Consider the following 318-nt stretch of genomic DNA (forward strand, 5'->3'; position numbering starts at 1 on the left):
AGAAACGATGGGTTCACCTGCCGCAGTGTCCCTGCACTCCTGGACTTGGCCGCGGGTCTGGAAAAGCTTTGCTGCCTTCCACCTCCGGGGGTCACCTGGCTCGGCCCGGAGCACGGCGCTCCCTGAGGGCACCTCGCTCTGCTCTGCCAAACACCAGCAACTCGCTGTGTCCCCTACCCCACGCTCCTGCCTATGTGCCTGAGGGTGTCCAAAAACCAGGGCCTCCAGCAGCCCGCTCCTCTGCCTCTGCCCCTCTCGGCTCCCTGCACTTACTTAGACACGAAAAGCTGCTGCTTTCCTGCACACGGGAACAGGGCC

General features: G+C 63.8%; 1 protein-coding gene across 1 annotated transcript in view; it reads right to left on the bottom strand.

Annotated features, from left to right (window-relative positions):
* LOC104548455 (telomerase-binding protein EST1A-like) overlaps window positions 1-318 on the bottom strand; it is a gene marked incomplete at its 5' end in the record, with an annotated part of 5,948 nt that overhangs the window by 2,649 nt on the left and 2,981 nt on the right. The gene's annotated exons all lie outside the window — the stretch shown is intronic.

The sequence above is a fragment of the Mesitornis unicolor genome, unplaced genomic scaffold, assembly GCF_000695765.1.
Source record: "Mesitornis unicolor isolate BGI_N332 unplaced genomic scaffold, ASM69576v1 scaffold30551, whole genome shotgun sequence".
Taxonomy (NCBI): Eukaryota; Metazoa; Chordata; class Aves; order Mesitornithiformes; family Mesitornithidae; genus Mesitornis; species Mesitornis unicolor.